Source organism: Amphiprion ocellaris, chromosome 2, assembly GCF_022539595.1.
Source record: "Amphiprion ocellaris isolate individual 3 ecotype Okinawa chromosome 2, ASM2253959v1, whole genome shotgun sequence".
Lineage (NCBI taxonomy): Eukaryota > Metazoa > Chordata > Actinopteri > Pomacentridae > Amphiprion > Amphiprion ocellaris.
Window position 1 is genome coordinate 22,905,840 of NC_072767.1, and position 19,995 is coordinate 22,925,834.

Genomic DNA, 19,995 nt, shown 5'->3' on the forward strand with positions numbered 1-19,995 from the left:
TCAGTCTAGAATGGGGCTGAATGATTTTGTAGAAATATCTCATTGCAACTTGATTTGCAGTCAAGCTTCAGTTTCATATTGTGCAATAGATTTCAAACACAATCAAGCGTGTGAATCAAAGAGGACATCACCATGATAGTTTAAATTCTCAAACACGCTGCAAAATGTTTATCCCAAACAAAAACCTTTTCAATTCAGTTTCAAATCTCCATTATGATTTGAAATCAATTAATCGTTCCTCTCTAGTCAAGAATCAGCAATGAAGGATTTTTATGTTAATAACAACAAGGCTAGAAATTAGTTTAAGAAAGATGTTTGCATGGACCGTAAACAACAAAAGCACTCAGAGTACAGTACTCCACCAAGCCTGCTCAGTGGCATCATTTCCAACGGCTGAAATCTTGAAATAAAATCGTGGCAGAAATCACAGCAACGTTTACCCACAAACAAAATGACCTTGCGCTGAGCACAGGCGTGTGTTATGCATGTGTACGTTATGTACAGATACTGAATTGCATGCCCTAAATATGTAGCGGAAGCGGGAATTGATGGGACTCGGAAACACCCTCATAATTTAATCAATTGTTCCTTGTATCATTTCAAATGGATAAATGCCAATAAGTCTGCAGTGGTGGATTTGTAGTAGGATCACAATCGTGATCATCAACAGGCAGCTGACGTAGTGTTCACTTGTCATAGTTACAGTGAGGCTGTGCCGCTATCTCACAATGATATAGAAATCTTTAACAAATCCATGGATCCAGACTATTAGTCGAATCATTGCCAGAATCTAATGAGGTGGTTCTTGTGTCATTTCTGACCTTCCCTGAAAATTTCATCCAAATCTGTTACTCCATTTTTGAGTAATGTTTCAGAAAGATAAACAGACAGGTACGCCGATTGTCACAGAACTCTATCTCAGACCATATGCACAGATATAAATTGATTCCTTAAACAGTAGAAATTACACATATGTAACTTTCCCAAATTTAATGATCATTTAATGATGAAAAAAAACCATTCAGTGCAACATTCTAACAGGCAAGTTGTTTTGTAGTTTTACGCTAAATCAGATTTTTGGCAATCAACCAGTACGAAAGCAGATTTTATTGCTTTTTCTTCTTCATACATAATTATCAGAAAAATCTGTAAAATCCTGCACCAAAAATAATAAAGTTAAATCCTCTTTTGGTTTCTAACATATCTTCAGAGATAAACTGATATAAACTCACACTTTCATCCACGTTTCCAAAGCCAAATGGCATCGTCTTTTAATTCACAGCAGTGATTTTCTTTTGCAAACATATCATTCACATCAGTGCAACTAAACAAAATACTTCAAAGTGAACAAAAAATGAAAAAAAGAAAGCAAAATCTGCAGTATTACTTTTCCCCTGTACTAGTTTATCGTACCACCATGCAGATTCATTAACCTAGTAATTAGATCGTGGTGGCAAAAAGAAAAATAAACCTCAAGACAACGTAAGCATTGTCTTTAAATGTACATAAACAGTCACACAGTAAATCCTTGTCAAACAACATATGTGCGAAGTAAATCCTGAGATTTTCTACTGAATAAGACACAGATTAATCTTTAATATATTAATAAAATGTTCCTAAGCAGCTCACTCTTGACAAATGCATCAGGCACTTGTGTTAAATCTACTTTGCTGTGCTTAACTGTTTTTCCTGAGCCAAAAGTTTTGTTTTTAAATCTCTAGCACATAATCATCACAGAAAACAACAACAAAAAAAAAAAAAAAAAAGCTAAATATATTTTTGATATCCAAAATGATAACTGAATTCTCTTTAAACTCACAGACACTTACATGAATGTTTCTGGAGTCATTGGTCCCAAACATGACCAGATTCAACAAACAAACAAAATCAACGCTAAATGAACATCATCTCTTATTTCAAACCAAATAAACAACTAACAAAACAAAGTTATTTGGAAGAAAAATGAAAATAAAATGCAGAACTTACATTACATTACAGTTAATTTATTCAATTTTTTCTTCTGTATCAGATTATTGTACCATCGTTCTGATTCATTAATCTGAATAATTAGATTTTGTTCGTAAATAAATGTAAACAATATCTTTAAATGTATATAAAACAATCATAAAGTAAATGCTTATAAATATCAAACAAATCCTGATCCTGAGATTTTTTTTTTTTTACTAAATAACGCTCAGATGAATAAACAAACAAAAAAAAAAAACCCACTGAAATTTCAAACATAAAAATAAGAATAAAAAGTGAAATTGTCCTTTGGTTTCTACAACATATGATCCAAGATAAACTGATTACTAAATTCTCTATAAACTCAAAGACTTGTATTCAATGTTTCTAGAGTCACTGATCCCAAATGTCTCAACAAAAACGCATAACAATTTGATAAGTCAAAGATAAATGAACATGAACAGCAATGCAGCTAAACACAGAACTTTGAAGTGTTTGAAAAAAAGAAAAAGAAGCAAAATGTGCCGTTAGACTTTTCCCTGTACTTCATCGTACCACCGTGCAGATTTTATTTTTTCTTTTTAACCAAATAGTCAGATTTTGGTTGTAACAGTAAAAATACAAACAGGAAATCCTGGTCAAAGTCAAACACCTTGTTTTTAGTAGATCGCCAGAATTTCTACTACTGAATATGATTCAGCTAAATGTTTTCTACATTGATGAAAAGTAATAAATGCTCACTCATGATGCTGTGCTTTGTTGATTTTCCTGAGCCTAAAAGACAAACATGATTATAGAATTATCAAGAAAAGCAGAAACAAAAGTAAAATCTTCCTTTGGCTCTAAAAGGTTTCATGATAACACAGCATTTAGACTAAAACCTCTATAAACTCAGTTCAGCCCTCCATCATCCAGTCCTGCTTGGCTGTGACGGCGTACTTCCAGGTTTCCACAATCTGGGAGAGCTGCAGGTTTTCAGGGAAGTTTTCTTCAACGCAACGCGGCACCTCCACTTCTTTACGGTCCATGTAGGCAGCCACCGTCTCTTTCACACTGCAAAGAAAGAGATGATGTGAATTTTAACACATTACTGTTGCTTATACCATTATTTACAACAAAAACTTAAACCAACTATATAAAAGACATTCAGCACCAGGCCATTGTTTACCAGGTTTTACACTGAAGGAAGATTTCTGGTATTTAATTATACAATAGAGGAACTAAACACATTTAGAAGAGAGCAGCAATTAGAAACTGTAACTGGACAAATTCTTGATTTAATTTTTGATGTGATATTTAAACAGATCGATGTTTATCAGACTGCTGTAGAAGGAAGTCCCATTTCCTCCTATTCCTCCATATTCCTCTGATATTTTATTAAGACGGTCACATATTTGCTCAAGCGCAGACCAGGATGATCACAAGCAGCAGATGCCAGTCAGCAGAGGGCAGTGGCATAAACATTAAAGACTAAACAAGAAAGCTCTTCCTTGTTCCTGAAATGCATGAGGTCATCATGATGAGCTCATCTCGTTTCTTCTTCTGTCTGTAACTCAGAAATCAGTCTGAGTGCCTCAACAAAGTAAGGATTTCTCAGTTCCTATCTATGAGTACAGCAAGGAGAGAGGAGGGTTGCTAGAAGATAAAATGAGACTAAAATTCCCCACTAAACTTTTAGCACTGTGTAGCTCCAGTGGTCTCAGAAGAAACCCGACTTCTACTCCTCCTCTAAGATCTGTTTTCAGTCGTTAGAAAATCTAGCCTGTGGTACGAGACTATAATCAATCACAGGCCTTTTCAACCAGAGCAGGTGAAGTATTCAGAGCAACAAAGTCCACAATTATAGTTGGATGCGTTTCAGATACTCTGAAGAAGACTGCAGACGTAGTCGAAAGATGTCAGCAAGGTAAAACCATACTTTCCTTATTTAGTTGTTGATTTAACAGTAACGCTATTCTATAGTAAGAAACGACAAAATGAACATAATCCAACAACTGGTGTTGGCTATTTGTCCAACATTCAGCCTGACAGCTTTGTTGTCTTTGGGATCTCCATTATAATAATAAATAGCAAGTTTATGCACACAATGAGTTTATACTGTTGCATTTCTTCTCACAGGTACTACAGTAAGGGCTGCACAGTGGCTCAGTGGTTAGCACCATCACCTCGCAGCTAGAAGATTCCCAGTTCGTGCCCTGGCCTGGGTCTGGGATCTTTCTGCATGGAGTTTGCATGTTGTCCCTGTGCATATGTGGGTTTTCTACCTGGTGCTCCAACTTCCTCCCACAGTCCAAAAACATGGTGATGTTAATTAATAATTCTAAATAGTCTGTAGGTGTGAATGTGAGTGTGATTGTTTGTCTCTATATGTAGCCCTGTCATAGACTGGTGAATTATCCAGGGTGTCCCCTGCCTTCACCTTGAGTCAGCTGGGATAGACTCTAGCCCTCTGCGACCCGAATGAGGATAAAGTGGTGTATAGATAATAGATGGATGGATGGTACTACATTAAGTCTACAGGGGGAGCAATTGTATTATGAAACTCTGCAACAGGTTTACCTCCAGGATGGACTGTAGTTGTCTGTAGCTCGCAGGCGGCCTAGAACCAACAGGAGGAACTCGTGCATCTCAAGCAGCCATTGGTCCACATTTCCCTCGGAAATGAAGCCTTTAAGCTTGATTTTGTCGTCTTCTGTCAGTGGCATCTTTTTCAGATTTATTCAGATTTGAGCATCTGAATAACTGATCAGTAAATTGATATATTCTGGAAATTACTATTAATAAATCATTGGAAAGTAGTCGTTGTTTTAGGGCAAAGTTTTTTTATTAGGTCCAAATTAATTTAGCTGTAGAGGCCCAACATGTTGTATATTGGTTCTCTGCTCTATTTTATTTCTATTACCCAAAATGTTGCTTTTACTATTATAGAATAAGTGGATGTCACTGTATAAATTAATTTACTGAGGAATTGGTAGTTGTATCATTCATTAATGCGATTTTACATTCCTGATTATCTCATGCAATTTGGGGGCAGATGTGTTTAATGTACGATGAAACTTTGAATTATGGATTTAAGCCAGTAATGTCTGCAGTGAAATTCTATCATTAATTTTAAAGGACTTCCCATACAAGTTGAGTGAAACAGAGACACATTCAAATGTTCCCAATTGGTCAAAGGACGAGACAAGTTTCTCTTAAAAACTTTTACGTAGTCAATACCATACGTATACGTGCATAAAATGTTTTGAACATGTGACTGTAGGAACCATCATTTGTACAACTGCTTTTTTGAAAAATGGTAAAACCCTTGTGACAGATTAAAATATTAAATTAAATATAACACAATAAGAGATTTAGATTAGAAATAGGCCTCAGGTCACATCTCTGCAGGCAAAGTGCAAATTAAAGGTGAAGAAGCTGACGGTGCCATGATTTATCAGACATTGTGAGAAATGTGTTTAAAGCAGTTCTTGTACTGACAAGCAGTTAAGACTTGTATTTGATCAGGCAGAGATAGGAAAGAAAGCCGAAAGTTTCTGTCCCACAAAGTCATAGTTTGCAGAAGTATCACCTGTTGGTTTTAGCACCGTTTTGTTTGTGTATTACTTTATATGAACTTTTATGTGCTTTATCCTGCACATCTCTGTTAAATAAACAAGTTAAATACAACCAAATGGATATGTATCTAGGTAAAGTACAGTACACACATTAGGTACACGACTGTTGTGTGAAAAAGCCAGTACATCAGATCGAAATTGTTGGCTCTTTGTTTGGAGCCATTATAACATTTGTCTCCTTAGACACAATGCCTTCAGATAACAGTGATTTAAAGATATTAAACTTAGATTTACTACTTACTTAGGACTATTATCCCGGGAAAAGGTCAATTTGCAGTGCATCTGGGCTGCCCTCTGTACTCAGATCTGGTGGTGGTTCTGTCTGTAGCTCTGTCACTTTGCCACTGGGAGGTGTAGGAGAGGATGGTGTTGTGGAAACAGACAGGTTCAATTCAGAAGTTGACTCGCTGCAGTTTGAGAACTGCTGTCAGGAGCCGTAGCAGACAGCCTTTCTTCCTCTGTACATAATATCTTTGTGATTTGTGAGGTAGCAGCTAAACTACAATCTGGCAGTGTCTGCTGGAGGGATGAGGATGTGGTTCTGGTGTCCACTGTGGCTGGGCTGGTTGTGTTATCTACATCTCTGGCTGATTTTAAGTTATCACTGGCCGTCTGCTCCTGAAAAAATCTACAGTTAGCTTAAAAATATTCTCTTTAACATCTTTTTGAACCTGGTCATAATTCTTTTGATTCTTCTCCTCAGTTGTGACTGACGGCTGATGAGCTGATGTGGTCACATCATAACTATGTAAAATGGAAAAGTTGCCACATTGTCTTACGTAGGTCACCCTGCAGGTTGAAGTGGGAACATCTCCAGAAACTTCTTGTCCTGTTTTTATTAGCTTGGTTACTGCCATACATAATCTTAGCACAGAAAAATGTCCTTGTGACTGAAAGATCACCACAAAAATGCTTTTTCTATTGCTACTTTTTTAAATTATTTTTTTATTATTCTAAATATTACCAGATAAATTAATGGAATCTTACTGCTTAAATAAACAGGACAATTCTGACAATACAGTAACCGTTTATCTTTTTCACCTTTGTTTGGGCAATGCTTTCTTGAGTCTCTTTAATATTTTTTTTAAACTGGTCTTGATTCTTTTGATTCTTCTCCTCAGTTGTGACGGACGGTTGATGTGCTGAGGAGGTCACATCTGTTTGAAAACAAATGTTATGTGACATGTTAGCTTCATATACCTAATGACAGTAAATATGTCAGTGCTAGTCTAACATACAAATGGGATAAGAGGACAATCAACTACAGCGTTTAGTCTAAGAAAATTGGTCTTTCAGAAACAATATAGCTAAATCATCCTTCTTTTAAGCCAAAAGTACAACTAAGAAAAACAGTAGCTTGTGTTGCAGGGGAGTCTTAGTTATAAAGTATCATTACTTATTATTATGATGATGATGTAAGAAGTGATAAAACCCTCACACATAGGATTGGTTCTTAATAAATTAGTCAATGATGAATCTGCACAGAAATGATGCAATTAACAATCTCACATGGATTTTTAAATTTTATCTTTTTAAGCAAAGTTCAAGGAACTTCAGAAAGTTCTTGTTCTCTGTAAATTTAGGGCATCTTGTAATATGTGTGTAGTAACAATAATGTTTTTGAAAGACTGGTGTGGACTCATGTTTTTTCACTTCCTTCTTCCTCTCTGTCTGTGTTTATCTTTCAACTCGAAAATGCAGCATGATGACAAGAGAATCCCGCAAATTCAGGACAAATTTTACAGTTGAGTCAAAAACTTTTATGCTGTACCACATTAGATTGTAATACCAGTATAATTAATAAAGGTAAGCAACAGTACAATTCTACAATTTCATTTAGCAGATGCGTTTATCCAAAGCAACGTACATCTAAGAGTAGATACAACACAAGCAAGGATCTAGTCAGGAGAAAACAACCTGGATAAGTGCCTTAAAACAAGTTCAAGTGTGATAATAGGACTGTGGTGTCTACAGATAGTGCAGACCTAATAGGATTATTTTTTTTTTTAAAAACAAGAAAATATGTATACATAATACAAAATGACCTTTCAGTATTACCAACCTCATGTTTAGTATTACAAACATGACATTTGAGTCTTCAGCATATCCTATTGTATGTATTACTGTCATGAGTAAGATTAATTAAACTGCCAAATAACCTACCTTGTTTGCTTTGATTGTCACATGGTCGACACTGAAAATGTTTGCTGATGGCAGAAATAACTGGGGTCATGAATTTGCTTTCATTTTCATTTACATAAATGGGTGTGTGACTGCTGAGTAACTTTCTTTTAATAAACTAATGTTGTGCTCTACAGAATCACTGTCATCCATTGTAGGATACACTAAGCTTTTTGAGTCTTCATCAAATTGAATTTACTCAAAAATACGTCTCTCTAGCTTTATCTTTTTACAGCAGACTTAAGACCAGCTCATCTAAAGTACAGCGATTTTGGGATTAAGTGTAGAAAATCCTTGGCTGAAATACAATCCTTTTCTTCACAGAAAACCTTCTGTAACATAATACCACAAAGCAATGAAGCATTATTTCAATTAATGTTGAGAAACCGTACATAATTTTACTGCTATGTCTAGATAAAGACTTGTCATCATTATCATTAATGCTAATGTTATATTAACAATGTTTGGTGATACATGATGCCATTTCAGATAAATCACAAACACACAAAGACAGTTTGATTTTTGGCCACTAGGTGGTAATATTGATTAAACTAAAACTCTTAAACTGAAAGACCCTGTCAAAAATTAAAGTTAGACTTTAAACTGGTTCTAAAAAAAACATTCCACACATAATTAGAATAAGCTGTAGAATACAAAAATGTAGTGTAGTGTCGTTTGATCTTTGATTTTATCAATAGAGGGTTTGTGTGCCAAGAGTCCAAGAACTGCCAGGTCTGGTGATAAAATAGGAATGACTTTCCATTGCCAAAGTCCCACACCTTCACCTTTAAACAGTTCTGCACCCTGCAGCTGCATTGCAAACTGATAAGCTTTTCAGAGAAGCATAAACAAAGAGTCTAAAATGAAGAGAATATAACATGAAATTTCCACATTTTTGCTAAGGTCAAAATGTTTACTTTTTTTTGGTGACTTAAATGTATAAATTAAACTATAATTTTATTACTGAGGCCAAAGGTAAAAGCACTGCTGTACTGTTGTAAAAGCTGTAAATGATGAGAGACATCTGAAAGATACTGCAGTAGAAATATGAATAGAGGGAAGAATTTATAATTTGAGTGCATGTGAGGGGAATGTGGAAAATATTTTCCTCCCAAAATGCATGCATGCATAATAACCAAGATGGCATTTGTGAGGGAGGAAAATAACACTATTTTTCACTGCCTCTGAAGTCAGTGCTAAAGAAGCGTGCTAAATCATATCATCCCATTGCTAGGCTGAATTGCTGACCGTGCTAACAGGCTTGGATTGTGTGTGTCTGTGTGTGTTGGGGGTGTGGGGCTAATCTCAGTGCTGGGCTACTCAGTCCTCCTCCTCTTCTCTACCACCCACACAACTCGTCCACATACATACATACACCACTGCAGTTGCCAGCCAATCACTACCTCTCTTCCTTTCTATTGCTTTTACCTGCGTCACTCTGCAAGTGTTGCCATGGTGATCATTGATGCTCCCCCCACACTTTGCTCTTCCAGTACAAGGAAGAAGCCGACTTGCGACTGGTGATGCAGGCAGGCTGCAGACGTCATCACTTCCCTTGGGAAGAAGGCCTATTTTTACCAGTGGGCACAAAGTATACCAAGCTGCCCAATATATTTATGGAAGTGCATCTAATCCAAGCCTGCCAGGAAACATTCTCCCCACGCTCTGCAGCTCTCTCTGTCCATTCATCTCTCACAAATGCTGTTCGTTCCAAGGCATATTTTTTTCACTTGAGTTGACATGGCAGAACTTGTGGAGACTTTGAGTAATTTTGTTTTAGTATCTATGCCGTTTCATCTATATTACTGTATCACCAGAGGGAAATATCACACAGTGTTCACCCTCCAGAAGATGGTCAGAGGTCAGTGGTCACCCAAGAGTACCAACCTCTGGTACTGGTTCAGCGTTTTGCTAAAGGGAACTTGCCCTTGCAAATAGTCGCCTGCTGTGCCAGGAAAGATAACTGAAGGAAGTCAGCATGACATCGCCCACAGGCTACTGACTGGTCATTTTGAAACCAGGAGACAACGCATATTCTTTGCAGTGTATTGTTGCTTCTAGAAGTGGAACCGGCATACTGAATTGCACAAAAAAGAAAGCTGAATTGGTTGATAAAAATTTACAAAGCTACAAAACACACAAATGCAAATCAAGAATATGCAGGATGCAAAATAATTAGTCAATTTATTTCATGTGGAGATGCGTGTGTTGATTTCTTAACAGAGTGTGTGTCTAATGTTTTTAATGTGTACGCACAACTTACTGCATACACTCAGGAGCTAAACTAGGCCAAAGCAAGCTGGAGGTCATCATATCACGCTTCATTTTAATTGTGCCAAAAAAATCAACTACAACCTAATGTTATAAGTCTTAGTTGCATTATTGTTGCAAATATGGTAAAATCACATGTAGACATTTTACTGTTACTAAGTACACAACCAGACAATCTTAACAAATGACTAGTCAAGATTTTGTGCAAAATATTTTCAATGGATTACCACAAGAACCACAGCTACATCATACATGGGCTTGGATACAATGTATGTACAGCCAAATTCCCAAAAACAGCTGCTCTCATTTGTATATACATAAGTCTGTCTCTGTTGTCAGACAACAGAACGAGTATAAAATAGTGACTGAAACACGGTCATTATGACTACATGTTACCCAGCAATCACTTCTGAGCTGCTGTGATGCACCACTAAAAGCCAGATTTTGCAAACCACAGCGCTGTCTCCAAAACTCACAATGCACATAAGTTAAAGATGTTCGTGTTGTGAGCATACTATCATAAATTTCAAAACTACTCCCAAACTTAGAAAACAATTGCACCATAAGAAAAAATGGGAGCTACATTACCTGTTCTGTAATAATATTCACCACATCTGTGTTGGACGTTGTGAAATATAAAGACTTTTCCACTTTGTTAAGGGGTTTGATACACAGTTGGATTTCTTTTGGACTGGCACTACTGACTGACAATAATTAAGTATTGTTTATTTTTAGCATGGTAGAGTCCCTGTTTAATCCTGTAGTTTTGCCTTTCATATGTGAACCGAATTTTGAAGTTCCAAATATGCTCTAATTATACAATGCCATTAACTTTGTTAATAACTTAAACAAAATAGTCATTTAGCTTTTTTTAAGAGGAAAGTTAATCATGTAAATCAATTAATATGCAAAATAGAAAAATTGTTGTTCATGGCAGCTGTACAGCTTAGGTCGTACAGGTTTGAGCTGATTATATACAGTCAATAGTTCAGCGTAGCTGTGGCACATCTGTCACATTAACAATAAGATAAGAAAGAACAGGAAGGTGTAGGTTTCAGTGCTGACAGATGGTGCTAAAAATGTTATGTTAGTACCACAAATTACATAAAAGTAAACTGTGAAATGTGAAATATGTTATGTGCAGAACAAATATGTATTGTAAACACATATGCTGCTTTCAACACAGCAATATATACATGAACTCATACTGTTTAATGTAGTTTAAAGTGTTTATGTGCGGCTGCTTTCCTGTTGAGGTCTTTCTGCACCAACCTGGACTTGGACTGTCAAGTGCGGGTCTGTTTAATCCTACAGTGGGAGTTCACATTGCAGGAGGCGGTAATCACTCACCCGACGACTTCTTCAAAATACCTAGGTAGAACAGATATATATATATATATATATAACTTTTTTACATCCTTATTAACGGACCAAACCCTGTTTTAGCATAGCACGCGACTTGAAGCAAACAGCTAAAAGGAGCTAGCTAACTACCGCAACGGCTAGCTAACAACTGTAACGTAAATAACCCGGTTGGTGTAACATCCAATTTAAGCAGCTAGCTAACACGTATATATCGAAAAAATAACGATAAACAAAAGTGTAGAATAAAAATTATAAATACCTGGATATACAGTAACTGGTGATGAACGGGCGCTAATCTAGCAGCAGTTTGTGCCTCCTGAAATGTGCGTCGTTTGAAATATTCTGCCTGCTACGGTCCGCCATCTTTCCAAGTGACTCCGGTGAGATAACCGGTAAAGAATTCTCTTCCGGTTTTGGACATGGACAGAAAATACTAAAGTACTGACATATAAAATTACATATTGTAGACTTTTTATGTTATGATGTGGTAGACGAATTTTTTGATGAATGTGACTAAATAAGTAATAATGTTTTTTTTTTTTTAAATCAAGCAACAATGGCACAACAAAAAAAAATAAATAAATTCAAAGATGTTGGATTTTCTATTATCACTTTGTGTATGTGAATGTCAGCTACACTCTTTGTGCCACATCTTAGTAATATTCATTAATTAACTTGACCCCACAGAACAGTGTCTCCATGAGCTTGAAAGAGCCAGAACAGCTATAATAACTTTTTCCCCCTTAAAACCAAGAAAACAAACAAAAAATAGTGACTTGTCCAGATTTGGTATGAGTAATTCTGAATGAAAAGGCATGTTTACAAATACCACAAATTTGTCTTGGCTTGGGTGTAGAGGAAAACAAGAGATTTACAGTATAGATGATCAAAATGTCAAAATTAGAGAATGTGAACACGTGAAGAATGTGAGTGAGAAGATGTTCAGCCACTTCCAGGTGTCACCAACACATTTTTGTTTGTAACAAGACCTGAGCCACATGACTTAATCACGGCTGTAAAGACCTGGACAGACATCAGAATAGACACACACACTAGGCAAAGTGTATTTTTACACAGACTATTGATTAAAAGGGAAAAACAATAGTAGGCTTCTAATCAACACCACTATACTGCAAGTAAACTAGAAATGATACCTCCATCATGCATACATTGAAGTGATAAAACAATCCTGAAACATCTAAATTTCAATGTTAATCTGCATTACAGTTGATACAGTATGATACATCTGTGTCTGTTGTCCACACATGTAACCTTATGGGCAGTTTGGAGTATTTATAGCACCTGACTTATGTGTCTGTGAACACACGAGAAAACCACATGAGACCAATGTTTAAATCTAGTACTTTCTTGCTGTGAGGTAACAAGAAGGAACCATGGAGCCACTGCACCACTGAGCAGCAGCAGCAGCAGCACCAGCAGCAGCAGAGTTTCTGTTCAGATGCGGTACATCAGCCCGTTGTCCTCCCGCCCACGTTTACTGCAAAGGCTTCAAATATCTTTTAACATAATCAAGACATCTATAAAGGCATATGTATGGCCAAAATCAAACTTATGTTTTAGCGGGAAAACTATGACCTCCATCTTGATGAGACAGTAGTAAATTTTTTTTCCCCACAAAATGTAATTTGCATTTTTCAGTTTCATATTTGAGCTGGAAAATGGATGGAAACCTCCAACTGAGGTTAATGAGGGACTTTGCAGAAAAGCAGTGATGTTGGGCCCACTGGTTTCTACTGGATAAAATATAAATATTTTTAATTCTGTGTTATTTTCCTACTGTTGTAGATAAAAATACAACAACAAAGTCTTTAAAACCTTTTTTTAAAATAGCAAGAGGTAAGAAAAATGAACACTACAGACTTATTAAAAGTTTGGTGAGGACAAAGACAGAATAATAAGTAGTATAAAACTAACATATGCAATTACATACTGATCTAGCAGAATAATTTAGATGTAGTAGACTATTAAATGAATTCACATGGTTGAACTGACAACTGAGAACTTTCGGTAAACATGACACAAAAAATTGTAAATGTGGGTTAACATTAGACTGTAATGTTCCCTCATACCAGAAAACCTACACTACTGTAACAGTAACATGCTGTGGAAAAAATATCAAACACGGCACGTTTTTCTCCAGTTTTCTACAACAGCTAATGCATTATCAAGCAAAGGTGTAGGCCGCTGAGGTTTTGTGGTTTTGTGTCTGAAATTGACGGTGTGTGTTTGTGTGGGTACAGGTGAGTTTTGCACGAACCACCTTTGCACACACACACACATAGACACACACACAGACACACACGCACACATGTTCTCATACATGAGTGTTCCTACGTCTGCTGTGAGTGTGGAACTTCACCTACACTTTGAAACTACGTCATTAGGCTCAGTGGAGCAGCTTAGTGGGACAAATACTTACACACCCATATATTTGTGAGGATTGTTCTGCACCTGATTTCTAATTCTAATCTCAAACTATTAACCTATAGTGAGTGAACTCTATAAACATATTCAATCAAAATCCAGTCCCAGTCACTTTAGAGAAATGTAGAGTAGCAAAAAGTCCATACAACGCTCTCAGTCGGAATTCACAGAACACTTTTAAAGATTACATTTTATTTATTTGATGATTTGCTCTTGATGATCTTTTTTTATGTTTCTACGGATACAGTTTTGGTGAATGAAGTTGGGTTGTCGCAACGGAAGTTAAAAGTATTTGTAGTTGTTTCAAGTAATCACGTGTGATGGTGGGAGGAAAAGGGGGTAGTCATAGTTTTTAATATTCAAAGTCTTTCCTGGAAGGTATTCATATTGTTGCACTGGGTTGTAAAAACAAAGCGCATCAGAAATAGCTGTAAAGAAAGAAATAAAAACATGCAAGAGGATCAAGTTCTGTTCATTTTTTCGCACCTGTCACAGTGCGAGAGGGACATCAGGGTTAGATTGACAGTTTTTGGAAAGTTTTGACATCAGTTTGGGAGGAGGCCAGTGTTATTCAAATAATGTGGCACACACTTCAGTCAAAACATGTTGACACCTTTAAAATTGTTCTAAAAATACATATACTAATGACTTTTACAATGACTGTAACACTAACACGCTGTGGTTCCTCAGTAACCAACATTACAACAATAAAGGGGCCCAAGGTCACAGCGCCATATCTACTAATAGCATAAATTTCTAGGAACCCACAATGTTTTGTTTGACATCTGTGTTACTTTTGAGCACACATGCCCACACAGAGTCACATAACAGCCATTTAGGCTCTGTGACATTGTTGACCGAGATTAAGACCACACATTCATGAAGTGAACAATATTGAAGTAAAATCACCTTGCAGGCTTACATGTTTAATTACACTCATGTTCACTTGTCAAACCTGTTTCCACCCATGGAACATAGCACTTACGTTTATGCTTCCGTCACAACAGATCCACAGAAACAGAAAACAGATGCTCATTTGTATTAAAGCTTTCAATAAACTCAAATCTGCTCTCCTCAGCTCTTCTCCATTAATCTCAAATTATGCCTTAAGCACAAACCACACATCAATCACGTGTTGCTCAATACAGTATGAAGCATTAATGAGCTGTTTTGTGCACAGGGAACTCATTCCAAATGATACCAAGCATTCCTGACTGCTCATCAGGCTGTGCCTTAACTTGCAGCGTTAACTCACAGTCAGGGATGGAAAATGTTGCTGGAGACCTGAGTTTACTCCAGTATTCATGTTGACGCATGTTGAAATTTTTAGCAGTGATATGACGCATTGATGTACGACTGTTACATGAGTAATGCTATCTGATATACTTTACTATGAGCCTTGATATTCAGGTTCCCCAGAGGATACGTCTTGATGAGTGCATTAGTCACAAAGTTGTCACTCATCTAGTGAAATGTGTCTACATCTAAAGCAAGACAATCAATTCTTTAGTCATTGTTTAATTCAAACGTTTCACCATTCGCCAATGGCAACTGGACGTGGAGAATTTAAAACGGAGCTGAAAGTCCAGTTTCGATAGTTTAAATGTTGTCTGTCAGTTAAAGAATAAATATGAATTTCACTCTTTTTTTGCCCATTGGATGTAGAATATTTACAGTAATTAGCCATTCGCAAACATGAACTGTAAACTGAATTTTATGTTTCCATATACCATGCAAATTTCAGTGTGGATAAATTCAGCATTTATTTATTGTTTTTATGTTGCTGAACTGAATGTGGTAAACAGGTGTTAAATAGAAAAAAAATTCAAAAAGAAATGTCAGTAAGCTATGACTTTAACATACATTTTGTTGTTTAACATTTTATATTTGGCATTTAATAAAGGTCATTGCTAAAATCATAGTATATTTAACCAATTCAAAGAGGACAGTGCACACTATCTTAACTTTTTCTCTAATGTAACTCTGAAATATTTCTCCAATCAGTGTCTTTATTTTAAAAAGAATGTATATAAATATATATTTTAGCCATTCTTGTATGACAGAAACTGTGTTGTGTTGGTTACAATACTGAGTGATCAATCAAGATTTTTTTTTCATGATTAAAAATCATTATTACAGGAGAGTTAGTGAGGAGCTGAATTACAACCACAGTCATGCTGCATCAAACAACAAAATACAGTCCATCAGTATGAAATAATAAAAAGAATCAGCATGATAAATACGAAGCAGTTATTGCTGGTGACATGTTTGTGCAGACTGTAACTAAAGCTAGAGGCTGGTTTTAGACATTGCAAAGCTTCCAGAGTCTGCCATCTTTGAAGGGATGGATTTCCACTTTCTCACTGCTTTGTCTGAAAGAGCAGACAGACCAAAGGCTGTCTTTCTGAACTGCAGTCACCTTAAACAGATGCTGTACTCCTGTCACTGCCTTGACAGGCCAGGCATCCTCTCTATGGAGGGAGTGCAACATTCTTAAAAATGTTAAACATCAGGCATGCATTACAGTAAAACAGAAAGTTAGCAGAATAAGGAAATTATATTTTTCCAAGATAATGCAGTGATGATGATCTCTTAGCTTTGTAGTTCCAGGATTTGGTTATAGTTTGTGGACAGACTTGAGTGTATAACACCTGGCTGCAACCACTTTCTAATGCAGTAAGACAGATGGGAAAAAACATAGTGTGGTGTCTGATGCTCTAAAAATGTCTAAAAGGCCTTGATATTTCTTAAAACATTCCTGCAACAGAATCATGTTATGTTTTTATGAGTGTCATGTCATTGTTTCATAGAAGTACAGCTGAATAACACAGCTGCCATGCTTTGATCAAACACTATGATTAAAACACACATTTTTATTTGACCTAACAATTTGGTTATTATTTTTACCAAAATGCATTTCAAATTCATTGCAATGTATTAACAATTACCATGAAAAGGAGCAAAACTTTAGTGTTCACAACAAAAGATCATGTTTTACTCTTTGTGAATGTATTTTGCTCATATTTTTTGCACCAGCTTGTAATCAACTAAAGAGAGAAGAAAATGAAACAATGTGTGTGTTAGAGATATAGTCGCACATCCTTTTCCAGCTACCGCCTGCAGGCTCAGCGCCCCCACTCTCTCCCTACAATGGCATACGGCTTTTAGACAAAAATATCTCTCCTCTGTTGGTTTACTCCCCCCACCTCCATTTCCGCCACAGTGTTAAGAGATCTGACATCACAGGGCCCATCATGTGATCCACCCGCACAGAGCTTTGCAGTGAAAGATGAGGCCTACCTGTGACGCACATACCTCCTCTGTGTAACCCTTTACAAGCCAGACAACTGGTAATTAAGGAAACAAGGGCCATTATTCCATCATGTTTGGTTTCTATAGTGATTAATTATTAATTATTTAGCTTAATGAAGCAACAAAAACAACACATGAAAATGGGGGCAGACAACCATGGGCTCGTCACAATAAAACAACAATTAATCTTCAAGTCATGCTCAGTACAGCTGTATTGATGTAATGTATTAATAGCTGGGGAAATGTGTAAATACATTAACTACAGTTTGAAGTGCGTTTGTGGACGCCAAACTGGTGTTATAGAGATGTTTAAAACTGTGCTAAAATTGTAGGAGCACAAGTCTTACAATAACTAAAGTCAGCACGGCAAGATGGAGAGTCTGACTCTTTCAAAATGTGCCAACCATAAACGAACACAGCGTCCATTATGTGAAGCCTTTAGATTTCATCAGATCATTAAATATTAAAAAGAGAATTTAAAATATTGAAATGATAAATGGATGCTACTTCGTCAATTTAAAACTGGAAAGTGAGAGTAGAAAATAAAAAGGAAACTCTTGAATGGAAATGCACAAATTGCAATCATTGTTTTCGTTGCGTGTGAGACCAGATTAAACTCACAACCAAAACTACGAAAGTGTTCTCTGACTAGAGGAAATGTTGAAATCAAACCAGTTTCAGATTCAACTTCTCCTAATTCTGATGTCCAGAAATACAGCAAGTGTCTGGGGTGAGGACATAAAAACAGAAGTGAAGCGTCTTTTCTAAGAAAACATCAATTTTGACCACAAAGACATATAGTGTCATTTACAGTTGTTCCCATCCAGAATTATGCAAACTACCACATCCATTATATCCTGCAGTTTGGCTTGTATCATTCTTACAATAAGTGCGAAAATGAACACATTAAGTGGGCAGCACTGGTGGTTGTCACTTGCTATCTCACACAACAAGAGTACATGTGCTGTTTTTTCCTGTTGTTTAAAATTTTGAAGACATGCTGTTAAACATTCCAGTTTTTTTTAACTGTTTGAAAATGAAAACAGGACATGTACCAGTCAGTACTCACCATGACATCAGACTTCAGTGTGCCACCTCACTGTTTGTATTTCATCCCTCCTCTCCATGGCAACAAAGCAGGTATCAAATCTCACCAAAAAATTAAACTGTGGAAAACTATATAACTCACTGAGCATCATTAACCCTCATCAGTACATGTGGCAACACCTACTTCATCCATACACTTGGGGTCCAGCTGGATTCCAGTACTATTTCATCTGTTTCACATTTCTGTACCTGTCCATATCCTCTCAGTGTATATTTTCCTAAAACTTGTGTCGTCTATAGATACAAATATGAAAGATGCAATGAAATTACTATTGATGATTACTGTAGTGTATTGCTTTGTTATGATCCTGCTCTAGCCCCTGCCCTTCTTTCTCCTTCTTCCTCTTTTCTTCCTTTTTCCCTCTTCCTGTCTTTGTCATCTGTCTCTTTTGTATTTTTCTCACTCATCCTGTCATCTCTGTTGTCTCTCTTTCCTTGTCTTGTCCCTCTGGCTCCCTCTGTTTGTCTGTTGGTCTCTGCGTCTGTCCTCTCACCTTGCTGATTGCAGTAATGCACATCAGCTGCAGTAATTAGTTCACTCTTTTCACCTGTTCTCTACTTCACCTCCTGCTATTTAAGCCCTGTGCTTTCATTCACTCCCTGCTGGATCATTGAGCCACATACCTTTAAAAATTCACATCCTGTAACGGACTCAAGACACTCTTTTGGATTTACTTCCCCACTTTTTCAGCCTGGTTTGCCCTCTGTATTCAGTTCCCCCATCTTGTGAGTACCCCTCCTTAGTTTAGTTTTGTAATTTCAGTTTAGTTTTGGTGGACTTCCGTTTTGTATTTATAGTGTTTATTGTCAAGTTTTGAGTTGTTTGGTTTAGTTCTGTCCTCTCAGTTCAGTTCTCCATTTGTGTATTGGTTTAGTTTTTGGGTTAAATAAATCTCTTACCTTTATTCACCTGTCTGCCAGTTTCTGTGTGCCTGCGCTTGGGTTCTCTGACCCCTTCCCGTAACATGCTTACAATATTAGTGTAAGAACTCCTGAACTGAAATGAAACCCAATGCAGCTGAAGCAGTCATCACAAGAGCAACACAATACAAACGTACATAAATAAAAGATGCCCAGTCCAGCTGGGGTCTACATGTACCCAAAATGATTTTTCTATATATACACCAAAAGACGCCCCCTTAAGAACAATGCCTATTTTATTTTAAAATGGACGTTCTTTTGAACATCAATATAATATATACACATGAGCTATGTTTAGGGGAACACATTTAGAGGGTAATGAAATCTAAATCTTAAAAACGGCATCTTCCATGTAAATAGCTTTAGCAACATAAGCGTATTATTTCTAAGACTAACTAGCCTGTATTCTGAAAATGTGATGTTGTTTGACTTAAACTGCAATAAACGTTAGGATAACACATAAATTATGTTTGATTTCTAACGATTTACTTTTTTAAATTGCAGTCGATTAACTTACAATTAAGGAAAATTTGAGAAAAGTTCTTCATTTTTTTGGATATTTAAATTCATGACACTTAAAGACTTAAAGAGACTTTATTGTCATTGTTCAGAAATACAACGAAATTTGAAGAACACGACAATTAGCAGCAGTGCAAATAATAAAAAGTTAAAAATACTCTTAAATAATAAAAAGAAGAATCAAAGTACTATATACAAACAAAGTAAAGTGGTCAGTGCTGATAAAGTGGTCCAGTGTTGAAGTAGACACAAACATAATGTTAAATCAGCAGGAACGTTTAGCCGGCAGTAG

The 19,995-nt window shown here is 36.5% G+C and overlaps 1 long non-coding RNA gene across 2 annotated transcripts; it reads right to left on the reverse strand.

The window, feature by feature from the left end:
- Positions 1–2,174: 2,174 nt before the first annotated feature.
- On the reverse strand, positions 2,175–11,781 carry LOC111574058 (uncharacterized). 2 transcript variants are annotated; one of them, XR_008599779.1, is made up of 3 exons: positions 11,659–11,781; positions 11,307–11,405; positions 2,175–3,018 (listed from the first exon to the last, which is right to left on the reverse strand). It is a non-coding gene; the product is annotated as an uncharacterized LOC111574058 (long non-coding RNA). The 2 variants fall into 2 exon arrangements; XR_008599780.1 differs by lacking the exon at positions 2,175–3,018 and adding an exon at positions 6,319–6,739.
- Positions 11,782–19,995: the final 8,214 nt, after the last annotated feature.